The following is a 12,772-nucleotide window of genomic DNA, read 5'->3' as shown; positions in this document are numbered from 1 at the left end:
TCCCAGGCTCCCGGGAGACGAGGGCAGGGGCGGGGCCCAGCCGGGCGCGCGGCGCGGGAGGCGTCGGGAGGTGAGGGCGGCGGGGGCGGGGGATTGTGGGGAGGGCGGTGCGGGTGCGCGCGCGCGCGCCCCGTCGAGGTTGCGCCGCCGCTCCGCCCCCGGCCGGGTGTGTGGCAGCGCGCGCGCGCGTGTGCGTTCCGGCGGTGCGCGCCGGGAGAGATGCTGAGGTAAAGTTCGGGAGAGAGGGAGAGATCCGTCAGCGCGAGGGAGCCCGAGTGGCCGCCATTACTGAACCCGGCGCGGCTGCGGGCGCCGGGGAAGGGGGGAGGGACGGGGCCGCCGCTGGTGGCGGGGAGGGAGGGAGGGTGGGTTACCCGGCCACGGGAGCCGTAGGGCTTGAGGTTTCGGGGCGTGTGTGTTGGGGCGGGCGGGGGGAGGTGGCTGAAGGGACGCGGCGCTCGGTAAGCGCGCCAGGGAAGAGAGGCGAGCAGAGAGTGGAGGAGGAGGCGGCGGCGGCGGGAGCGCTCCCCAGGAATGTCGCTGCCGCCGCCACCACCGGGGCCGCTGCCGTTGAGGAGGAGACGGAGGAGACCGACGGTGTTAGGTAGGACCTTGCGACTCCCCGCTCCTCTGGGCCTACCCGTTCGCCCCCTCCCCGCCGGGGACCCTCCCGCCGCCCACTGCCCCGCTCGGTCGCCGCCGCCGGTTGTAACCAGTTCAAGGGGCTGGGGCCCCGCCGCCGCGGAGGGGAGCCCGGCGCCGCGCTCTGTCCTCGCAGGCCGGGGCGGGGAGCGGCTGCCGTGGGGGGGAGACGGGCGGCGTGAAGGGCAGAGAGGCCGGGGGAGGGGGCGCTTTCCCCACAGGTGATGGGGCAGGGGTCGGCGGAGGCCTGATGGTGGCCGGAGTCCTCTCCAGCCCGCCGCCCTCACTTGCCCTCGTCTCGGGTGGTGCGTGGGGGAGGAAGGTGGCGGTGTCTATTAGCCGGGCGGCTGCTGTTAACGAGTTCCACCTGGAAGGGGAGAGGTGGGGTGGGCGCATATTCGCGGAGACACAGTCTTCACTGCAAACTTGAGCGCCTTTCTGGGGGATCGGCCCTTTCACTTTTTCCCCCTAGCTCCCCCCGGACCCTGGGTTCTGTTCACCAATTTCTTGTCTGCTCCTAAAGCTCGGGGTAGGATGTGAGAAGTTGTACTGCGCAACCAAAACACAAGAGTCCTAAGGGTTGGCTGCGGCTGGGTTGAGGCTTTGAAATTGAGTTTTCGCTAGAATAACCTCTAGATTTTCCCTCTGTTTCCACTAAAGAAAAGTATCGGGGTGGGGGTGGGGAACTGCGCGGGAGCGCGCGCGCACTTATCCACACATAAATACACTCACTCCCTCTCACCCTCCCTCTCCAGCGTTATTAGAAATGCAAGTGAGGTGGAGGCTCAGGGTGTAGCTGAGGCTGAAAGGTGCTCGGAAGTCTAGGCAAACTATCAGGACGTTTAGTAAAATTCCGAGAAAGTTGTAAGGAAGATGGTTATGCTTTTACAATATGATAGAAATCCAGTTTGGGCCCATGTTTAATATATGGAATTCGAATGTTTTAAGTATAGACCAAAAGAGGCATACAGATGGTGTGTACGTGCGTTTTTAAGTTTAAATTCCCATCGGTATTTGCTTTTGCATTTGTAATTGGTAGGAAACGACATCATTTTTTAAAAAGTGTTCAGGTATGAAACAGTGAAATGCGTCGCTATGTTTACTGATCTTTTCTTACGCAGTCTTCTACAGGTGTTGGGAGGGCGGGGTTTGCCGACTCCACTTAAATTCCAAAATCAGTATTCAATTTGAATATATTAATAAGTGTTTATCTCCATTGATGTTCTTATTCATTTCAGGGACTATTTCTCTAAATCTCCACTCAAGATGGTTCTTTTAACAAAAATTTGATCTGGATTCAACGCTTCAGAAAAGTATTTGGTTGAGTAAAATATGTTAATAAAATGTGTTTGGAAGTACTGTCAGTTCCGGTTTATTCGACTTTAATGTGATGAAACTGTACTCTTATTTAGTATTCTTAAATAGACATACTGACCATACCGGTAACCTACTAGGCAGTTTTCAGATTAAGATTTCGCTTCCATTTTAAATTGCTTTTTCATTTTTGGCTCTTTCATCTATCTGTTCTTTGAAATTGACCCACGTTTCTTGTATATGGTCGATCAGAGGAAGACACTGGTAAATGCAGATTACCAAAAACTTGCATAGGCCTTGGAGCATGTGATTAAACATAAATGATTGAAAATCTGGGTATATCTGTGCATTTAACTTTCAAGAAATAGCACTACTGATCTAATTGACTTAAAGCAGAAATTAGAGCAGTTCAGGTGACTAGATAACAATCGATTTGGTTGTCATGTGTAGGCTACATTTTTTTTAACCCACTTCAGCATGTATTTTACCATTCTTTGTACATTAATTACAAGAGCATTGGGGAATGGGGTGTGTTACACTTGGATATCCAAGAAAGAATTGTCAGAGAATTCTGATATCTTCATCAGTTTTTTAGCACTCCTCTCCCACATTTAAATTACTTTAGCACTTTAGAAATTGTATTGCAAAAGTAATGTCTTAATTCTGTCACATGGTACTTATCCTAAATGTTTTGAAACCAGGACCCTACCCCTCTCTCTTTCTGTTTGAAAGGTTGATTTAATCTATACACTTAAACTCTTGGAGAAAATTATTTCGACCTTGAGAGTTAAGATTTTTTAAGGAATAAAATATTGTATTTGCATTCTTTTTTTGGAATTGATGTTGTGGTACAGCTTAGAATAATATTTTGTAACTTATACATTGAGGAAAAAGTTATTTTTCAAGAAGACTGTACTAAACTTTTACTTTTTCATCATTAATGGTACGTAACACAAGTGTTGCTTTTAGTATTCAGTTCTTAAACATGAAATGGCATAATTGGGATTTTCTTGGTAGCTGCAGAATGTTTTGTCACAACTTAAGTTTCCATAAATATTATTTTTGAAATTTATTTGGACTGATTTTTTCTTTGCATACTCAGAAAGTATGCAGATAATATAGTTGGCTCAAGAAGTGTTGTATAGTGTTCTGTTTTAGTAACATTTGTGTTCCTAAAGGATGTTTGTAAAATACATTTGGGGTACACCATGGGAGTTTGGTTTTGCAAAGAACTGTGAAGAAAGTTTGTAAAGTGTTCCATTATTTGGTGACTTGAGTAATCAAGCTCCTATTTGTTTAAGTGAAGGTTGTTGATAATTTTCTCAAACTAGGAAAACAAAGAAAAATATTAGTTCACTGCTTAGAATTTTAGGTATGAACTTTAATTGGTTTTCAAATTCTGTTCCTTGGATCCCTTACAGATTTTTGCTGGATGCCTTGAGACTTCCTCTGATATCTCACCCTTAGAAACCAGGGCAGCTTTTATTTTTGTCTATTAAAAGTATTCTTCCTAAATACAAGAATTCCTTTGAAAAAAAGAAATCATCTGTATTAAAATTTGTTTGAAAGTGTCCAGTTTGTATTCATTAATTAAGATTAATTTCATTCGGCACTTATGTGCCTGGCCTTAGGGGTACCAAGATAAGTTAGAAATATGTAGCTCAAGCTATAGTTGAAGCGGTAGTAACTTTAAAGTAATAAATATTGATGGTTACAAGTACTAAGAAATGTGGAAAAGAGAACCACTGTTTTCTATCAGGGCCTCTTTGGGAAACCTTTACAGAAGAAGCATTTGAATTTGAATGTTTTGACTGCAAGTAGAACCTTGAAAGTAAGACAAAAAAAAGTTTTTGTTTTGTTTTCTCTGTATTTTGGAGATTGTCCACAATTCCTTAGATTTGCAGTCAGATAAAATAGGTTGTTAATATTTGGTCATGTCTGTATTTTACTCCTTAGAACTAATGGGAAAAAGTTATGCATAATTGTAATTTTTGGGTTAACATAATGACTAGTATGGTTCCCTTTGGTTAGATTTTCAAGCTTTTCATCACGAAGTTTTCATTTTTCTAGCTTCATGTTAGACTTAGTCTATTTTATTATCCCTGACCAATATTTTATTGCGCACCTAGGCATTAGAGCAGAGAAGGCGATGGCACCCCACTCCAGTACTGTTGCCTGGAAAATCCCATGGACGGAGGAGCCTGGGAGGCTGCAGTCCATGGGGTCGCTAAGAGTCGGACACGACTGAGCGACTTCACTTTCCCTTTTTACTTTCATGCATTGGAGAAGGAAATGGCAGCCTACTCCAGTGTTCTTGCCTGGAGAATCCAAGGGACAGGGGAGCCTGGTGGGCTGCTGTGTATGGGGTCGCACAGAGTTGGACACGACTGAAGCGACTTAGCAGCAGCAGCAGGCATTAGAGTGAAACAAGGAAATGTTGCTCCCTTAAAAGAGCTTACAGCTTTGGTGTGAAGCTTTGGTGCTTGACGATTTAGGAATAAATGCCAGTTTAACACAGTAGAAGAGCCATATACAAAGTAGTAGATATTGATTTAAAAATTGGTGTAAAGAAATTTAAATAGATATCCTTTTGAAGTTGCAGGATTGGGATAAGTGAGAAAAAAAGACACTGTAGACCCAAAGCATAAGGAGGTGTGGATAAATTAACGGAGGGGGTGGGGGAGGAATATAAGGTAAAATACAAACTCAGTTTGTACATTGTAAGCCAAATTGAAGATTTGGGGGAAAATATTAACACAAGGTTAATAGAAGGAGTAATGGGGAAATAAATTATCTCTGCATTCCTGTCTTTGTTAACTATATTTGGCATTGTCAAACAGCCTTGGAAAACTGATTCTTTGCCTTCTAATAGGGTATACAGTTTGTTCATTTTCTTCCTATTCAGTATTGTGATCCAGCATTTTATATTTCTTTCTATACTTGCATTTTTAGAACCAAAATAATATCTCTCTTCATTTTCTTCTTTATTTTTGTTTTGGTTGACTGTTAAAGGGAAGGAGAGACAAAGATCCAGATTTCTACTTAACTATCTAAGTTTATAACTCTTGGAATACTTGTTACAAAGGGTATCACATCAAATGGTCTCTTAAATTATTTTCTCAAGTTTGTGATCTTGAAGTTGATGTTACTAATCTTGACTTTACCTCATTTCATTTCTGTGTTTTCACTTGTCTTGGTAATACTGTCACCTGAAACTCAAGTGTTAGCACCATCTGTTGCTGAGACTGATTAGTTTTTCTTTAAGAAACTTGACTCATTTGTCTTTTATTTCTTTTATCTAGTAGCCAGTCACCAAAGTCTTTGTCTTGAATGGCTCTTTTCAGTTCTGTGATAGATCAGGTGCTTTCAAGCCTCTAGTGTTTGCCCGTCTCTTAGGCACTGTGCCCCTCCAAATCCAATTTTGTATTTCACTTCTAATTTAGAATGGTTTCTTATTGTTCACTACAAGGTCTAACTTCTATTTGCCCTTGAAGACCTTCCATAGACATATCTTCAGAAATAAGTAAGTTTCTACTTTCTAACATGGCAACTGTACTCAACCACTCCACAGTAATCACATACCAGAAAGGACTTTTTAAAATCCAAATCCAGTCTCTTTTTCGGAGTTTACTCAAATCCTTAAATCTATTGCAGGAGTCTGCAGATTATAGTCTGTGAGCACAATCCAGTCTGCTGCTTATTTGTTTAATGGCTTTTTACATTTTGAAATGGTTGGGGAAACAATTTTGAATAATATTTTGTAGTATGTGAAAATTACATGGAATTCTAATTTCATTGTCTATAATGATCATTTGTGTAAATATTGTCTGTGGCTTGTAGTATTTATTGTTTGACCTTTCACAGAAAAAGTTTCAAAGCCCAAATTACAAAGTATTCTAATTTGTACTGATCTTTCATTTCTTTGAGTTCTTATTACATTTATCAGTTTTATAGTGTATCACATTGCCTATGTCTTCTCATCTGTAGTACTTTAGTTAAAGAGTGGGCAGTGGTTTTCAGCCTTTTTTAAAAAAAAGCATACCTCCTTTTTAGTCTATACCCTTTTTTTGAGATTTTTATTTGACCACTTAATGTTCCCATAAGTAAGAAAATTGTAGTTTGTTTTCCCTCCTGTGTAGCATTACAATAATGAATTGCAAATTATGCCCTTCTCCCCATGTCTCCATTCTCCAAAGTGAGAAGAAAGAACTTGGACCCTGGAAGGGAGTATATTCATAGCTCCTTGGCTTAGTCAGACCACCCTCTCTGACCACCCTATCTAAACTTCTGCCATAAAGCTAAGCAAATAGTAGCTAAGCACAGTATATATTTAATGGGTTGTTTACACAGGTTGATGTACATGAGGTGACCCTTGATTCTTCTGTTTTCACCACAGAATAAAGAAATGGACTAGGAAGGGCTGAGAATAACTTTGATACCATGTCCTCAAAGACGACATGTTGTTAGAGGAAAGTGTGGATTAAAAATAGTATTGGCAGTAAATCTGGGAATAGTTTACACCATTATGTTCTGCAGTGAAACTTTTTCAAACAATAAATACTTGAAATATCAAAAGATAAAAATGGGTAAAAAGTAGAATTACCTTTGCTGAGTAGAGTTTGGAGAGATCCCAGACTGCCGCATACTGAGACCCTTCTGGAAGTACCCTTCAGGCTTAATGTTTATAAACTCATTATTTCTATTAATGAGCAGATTAAAGGTCTTGGGGGAAGAGCTGGACTTTGTATATTAGAATATTCTGCAGTGCTATACTTTATGGATCCATAATAGTATGTGATTTTTGTTAATTGTGACTATGAATGTGACTTCAAGATTTTCCAGGATCTGAGTTTGAAGATTGATTCATTTAGTCATCAAATACTTGATCTCCCATGTATGTCAGGTGCTGATCTGAGTGCTGGGAATATGATTAAAAAATAAAAAATCATCCTAACGCTCTATCCTGGATCCTACCAAGATACGCTTTCATGAAGACTAATTTATGGGAATATGACTTGAGCATTCCTTTCAACCTTAAGGTTGTATGCTTATGTGGTACAAACCTTAAAGAAAATACGGAATATGATTGACTCTCCTATAGGCATTAACATTGTTTACTTAACTCTTTTATATGTTAAAATGGCTTTTTCATTTCTTCTTCTAATTTTTATAGCGTAAGTTTGTATTGAGATATACTTAAGTATATTATTAAGGCAATATTATGCCATATTCATCTTTTAATATACAGTTGATATTTTTACTCTCAAACTTTTCTAGGTAAGTTTATCTAAGATTGTGGAATATATGATCATCTTTGGGCTTGAATCTGTCTTCTGTCTTGAATATTTGTTTATTTAAGGGATGTTTTCTTTATTTGACCTAAAAAAGGTGGAGCAGGGCTTCCCTGTTGACTCAGTGGTAAAGAATCCTCCCTGGTCTGGGAAGATCCCACATGGTGCAGAGCAACTAAGCCCGTATGCCACTGCTATTAAACCTGTGTTCTAGAGCCCAGGAGCTGTAACTACTAAAACCCTGTGTGCCTTAGAGCCTGTGCTCTGCAATAAAAGAAGCCACTGTAACAGGAAGCCTGCACACAAAAATTGGAGGATTGCCCCCACTATCTGTGACTAGAGAAAAACCTGTGAAGCATTGAAGACTCAGCGCAGCCAAAAATAAATACATTTTTTTAATTAAAAAAAAAAGAATAATTACAAAGCTGCTTCTGTGTAATTAGATCTTTGAAGTGTACTTTTCTGTAGTAAATGATTGTGATTTTAAAAAATATTAAGTGTCAAAAATAAAAATTAGGTGATTATTCTGACTGAATACAGGCATACTTTGTTTTATTGTGCTTTGCAGATCCTGAGGGTTTGCACATTGATAGTTTTTGGCAGCCTTGTGTAGATCAAGTGTATAGATGCCATTTTTCCAACAGTGTTATTTTTTGATTAAGGTATGCACATATAGACATAATGGAAGCACAGTTAATAAAACTACAGTATAGTGTAAACTTTCATATGCATTGAGAAACCAAAAAATTTGTGTGACTCACTTTATTGTGTCTTCGCTTTTTTGTGGTGTCTGCAACCAAACATGCAATATCTCCAAGGTATACCTGTACATTATTATAGACCATAGTTAGTCTTTATTATGATAGCTTAATTTTTGACAAAAATTTTGGAACCTTGAATATATGTATATTTCCTCCATAAATAGCTTTATGATATCTTTTAGATTAATAAATTAAATGGCAACCCACTCCAGTGTTCTTGCCTGGAGAATCCCAGGGACAGCGGAGCCTGGTGGGCTGCCGTCTCTGGGGTCCACAGAGTCGGACACGACTGAGCGACTTAGCAGCAGCAGCAGCAGCACTTATTTAGTAAACCTAACATGCTTTACTTTTTACTTTTTTTAACCAGGGAATTAAGAACATTTGATTGTAGTATTTATTAGGCTTCATACATTTATTGAATACTACTATGTGGGAAGGACTATTTGGGGCTCTTGGAATATGATGATGGAATGAACAGATTTGTGCATTTGCACATCTTTTTAAACCTAGAATGGGGAGGGGAGAGGGGTAGAGTTAATGACAAATAATAAAGAAGTTGTAAAATAGGATAAGCAAAGGAGAATTTTGGAGATTGTTAGGGAAAGTAAGGGCAAAGGTAGGAACATGTTTAGCTTGTTCAGGATTCTTCACTGTGGCTGGAATAGAATGAGGAATGGGGAGAATAAAATGGGAATAGGTCAGAGAGTAAGATATGGTTAGAGAAGGTAGATCTTGTAATAAGCCATTGAAAAGACTTTGCTTTTACTTTTTTGGAGACACGGGAGAGTTTTAACCTCAAGAAAGGGACGGTCTTACGTATGTTTTAAAAGAAATAGTCTGGCTGCTCTGTGAACAGACTGAGGAAGAGGAGCAGGAGTGGAAGCAGAGAAATTAGTTGAGAAGCCTTTGGAGGAATGAAGAGCCAGAGATGAGAATGGAATGAGATCAGATTTATAGCAATAAAGGTAGTGAAAAGCAATGATTTCTGAATGTATTTTGAAGATGAGGCCAGCAGGAATTTTCCTGACAGCATATAGTAACTTGGAAGTGTAAAATATTTTTTAAAATATACTTTTTATTAATTCATGAGTGAAACGGTTTTATGAAAAGTTACAAAATTTAGTTTAAATCCAGAATTACTAAGACTCTTTCAGTTGACTAGATTCCTTATAGAACTTTAAAAAAATTTTTTTTTATTTTTGCAGAAGGCCACTTCATGTTATTAAAACTCCATTAAAAGGATCATGTTGTGTTTGAATGACTTAAAACATCTCAAAACTTAATTGTAGAGATAGCTTCATTTCAGCACAGTTGTCCAACTTAAAGATTATACTTTGTTGTTAATTTCTGTAGAGATACTTATTCTAAACATTTCCTTGAAAGTTTATAGGATAATCTTAAAAGCAGGAGGAGAAATTACATTGCAGGTTATTACAAGTAGCACTAATGCTTAAGAAGGGCTTCCCTCGTGGCTCAGTGGTAAAGAACCTGCCTGCCAGTGCTAGAGACATGGTTGAATCCCTGGGTCGGGAAGATCTGGAGAAGGAAGGAAATGGCAACCCACTCCAGTATTCTTGCTTGGGAAATCCTATGGACAGAGGAGCCTGGTGGGCTACAGTGCATGGGGTTGCAAAAGAGTTGGACACGACTTAGTAAACAACAGTGACAATGCTTAAGAAGGTAAAGATTGGTCATCAAGAGATTCAACCCTATAACTTTGAGTAGGTCATTATTGCTTTTTATCTTGGTTTCTTTTTTTTTTTACAAAGATTAAGTTATGTCAAAAATAGAAAAGCTATGTCTAGATCGACATAGTCAAGTATTAGCCATTAAAAATACTTGAAAGGAGTTTTCAAATTGAATCTAACAGCCTGCCTATAGACATTGGCCATTAGCTTATTAGTGGGAAATTTTAAAAAGGCATTCTTTTTTTCTCAGTACAAAAGAAAAACTACCTTGGTTAGTTAATAGAGTGCAATTTTGACTTGAATAGTGAGGGCCAGTGGATTAATTACATAAACTATCCAAGTGTCTGAAGTAAATTTCCTTATAAACCTGTACAGAAAGTATAGCTCTTCCTTGTAGTTATACCATACTCACTCAAATGACAAAATCTTTTCGAGGACAAGATGACAATAGTTTTCTAGTCTAGGGTTTCTCAGACTTTTTTAAAATCTGAAAATACTTTTAAACTAAAGCTTCTGAGTTAAGTAAACCTGTAAATCAGATAAAGAAGGCACTGCTCTGGTAAAGAGTTGGAGAGAGCAACTATTTATTTGTCCAGCATTCTTTCCTACCTCTAGATAAATGAATTTTCTCACCAGATAATCACTATATGGTGACTCATGACAAAAACTCTGGATCTGACTTCAAAAGGCCAGCAGGTAGCCTGCCTGAGAACATTGTTAGTAGAAAGAACGTGGATGTTCTTCACTGTGTCTTAGTGGTAGTTTACTGTGAATTTGGTCTGTAAACCACACATGTCACACAAAGCTACCTTATTTTTAATTTGAACTTTAATATTTGTAAGTCAGAGACTGCCACTAATTAGGATGTGTCAGAGCCTTAGTACTGAAAATTTGTCAATACAGTAGAGTTTTATTTCTCTGTTAAATAAAAAGCCTTCTAGTTTTCAATGACTGATAAAAGGATGATGACTTCATGCTTCCATTCACCTTTTAAGGGCTTTTTCTTTCTGAAACTTTAAAAATTCATCTTGTGGTAGTGTTTTTATTTTGACTTTAATGCTGGATAACTTTAGATAGAAAAGTGTTTCAGTCTTCTGAGGTTTATGCGCTAGGAGAGCATGAATGATTTTTTTAATGTGTTTGGATAGGTATTTGTAAAAAATATTAACCAAGATGTAACCATTATGATAAGGATTAGATTTGTAGTTGAAAATTTTCCACAGTACTCAGGTCCATATAACATACTGTTACTTTTCTATTGAAAATTTTGTGTCTCTTAAACTGGAAAGCAGGGAACAACAGTCTTTAACTGCTTTGAATTGCTCTTAATTTTCGGAATAGATGTTTGTCCACCAGAGTTAATCAAGAGCTCTGCGTAGTTCTAGTGTTTGTAGAATTCAATATAAAAATTCCCCAAAGTAATCGCTGGTTATGTTTTCTTTTGGTACACATTTAGAAGGATATCGTCTGCAATTTTTTGCTTGTTTAGTAAGAAAGAAAGATAGACTTTGTATTCTGCTGTTTGAAGGGTTTTTTTTTTAATCATTTGTTACGGAATCACCATGCTATTTTCACGAACTAATTTCCCTTTTTATTGCTCTTTATAACTTTGTTATCCAGTTAGTTCACTGTTTTCTTTTCAGTAAATATCCATTAAGTGGCCCAATTGTTCTTTTCTGTAGTTTAAGTAAAGAATGTTAAACTTGATGCTCAGTGCACATATTCAGTTTGATCACATTAAGATTTAAAAATTTTTTTACTTGATAAAAGAGAGTTAATAGGATTGAGTGGGACTGCCCTAATTTCTTACACTGCTAGTTATTGTATGTACTGCTCTCGGATAAATACTGGTAAATCACCAGCCTGAACACGTCATTTTTAAATAAATCTTCAACAGCTTCCTTGATTCCAGCAATCAAATCTTAAAAACAGAACTTAATATTTATTAAGCATTTTTTCTTTGCATTTAACATTAACAAAGAAAAACTTAGTTCTTAAATTTGTTTAGATAGGCAACTCTATTTTATACATGGGGGAATCGTGTCTCAAAAGATGTAGGGTTTTACTGTTGTTGTAAACTAATAAATGTTAGGAATTTAATTTGAAGTCATTTCCATTTACTCATGATTTTCTACTACTGATTTTGGTGCTTCAACATTATATTACAAAAGTGAACCTAATATTTTGCTTGAGTGTTTGGTGGCTGATACAGTTAAAATCAGTATTTCATTGAGGTTGCTAGGATAAACTTAGAGAATATAAGATTAAATCCTGATATTTTATTTTAAAATATTATTTTATTAGAAATATAGTCAAAATTTTAAATTGCAAGAATAATTTCTTTTTACCATTAGTATAGCAGATGTGGACTATAATCTTAATAGATATTTACTTGCAATTTTGAGGGTAGTGGAGAAACCACATATTTGGGGCAAATAGTGGTTATTTTCTGACCTTTTATTTTTTTTTCCCTCATGGTCTTTATGATCTTTTATTTTGTCTGGATTGAAGATATTTTTCATATATGTTGATGTACATGACTGGATATTTTCCTTGTGAAATTTGGTATGGTAGAAATTATGTATTGCTTTTAATTAAACCTCAAAAGAATGTGAAGAGTCTCCAAATAAAACCATTATAAGAGACAATTCATTGTTTCCACACAGATAAGCTGAATTAAATTACGTGCAAGTCTTAAGGGTTATTTGTTGTTGTTTTTATATCAAATAATTCTATTGTCTCAGATATATAATCTTAAAATTCTTGAGCTTTGTGCTACTCAAAATATGATCTGGGAGCTTTTTGTAAATACTCTGAGAGGAAATAAATGCAAGAATCAAGAACATTTAGAAACAGTTTGGCAGTAATTTTTTGTCTCTTGAATCTAATAAGAAATTGGGGCCTATATTTTTTAAAAGATTTCATTCAGATTAAAAATTTCATTGTGTTTTTAAAAATTGACTTGCATATATGAAATAAAAATTGGTCCTTAGCTTGAGAAGTGTTGATCCAGTTAATCACTGTAACGATTTGTATTAACTGTTCATTTTTTCCATTTTCTTGTTTACGTATATGA

General features: G+C 37.9%; 1 protein-coding gene across 1 annotated transcript in view; it reads left to right on the top strand.

Moving 5' to 3' along the window:
• NUBPL (nucleotide binding protein like) overlaps positions 1–12,772 on the top strand; it is a 457,415-nt gene that overhangs the window by 443,880 nt on the left and 763 nt on the right. The window lies entirely within an intron of this gene.

Source organism: Bubalus bubalis, chromosome 20 (genome assembly GCF_019923935.1).
Source record: "Bubalus bubalis isolate 160015118507 breed Murrah chromosome 20, NDDB_SH_1, whole genome shotgun sequence".
Lineage (NCBI taxonomy): Eukaryota > Metazoa > Chordata > Mammalia > Artiodactyla > Bovidae > Bubalus > Bubalus bubalis.
Note: the sequence above shows the minus strand (reverse complement) of the source record. Positions and strands in the feature narration are given on the sequence as shown.